We start from the raw sequence: 314 nt of genomic DNA on the forward strand, positions 1-314 counted from the left end.
CTCTTTCCTCTCCCAGGTAGCCCTGGTGTGGAGGATGCTGTGCCTGGAGGCCACCAGCACCGCGGGGACCCTCTGAGGACAATGCTCGGGGTGCAGGGTGGGTGATGCTCCAGGGATGGCTGGCGTGGCCTCCACTGCCCCACTCCCACCTCCACCTGTGGCTGGCTGCTGAGCTAGGAGGGAATGGCTGGAGTCCCAGGGGAGCTGGGGCAGCATTTGTACCCACAAAAGGAGCCTGGGCACAGCCACGCCACCGTCCCCAGCCTCAGTACAAGGGTGCCCACTGCAGGGATGATTTACCATGTCCTCTCCTC

Source organism: Mesitornis unicolor, unplaced genomic scaffold (assembly GCF_000695765.1).
Source record: "Mesitornis unicolor isolate BGI_N332 unplaced genomic scaffold, ASM69576v1 scaffold24056, whole genome shotgun sequence".
NCBI lineage: Eukaryota > Metazoa > Chordata > Aves > Mesitornithiformes > Mesitornithidae > Mesitornis > Mesitornis unicolor.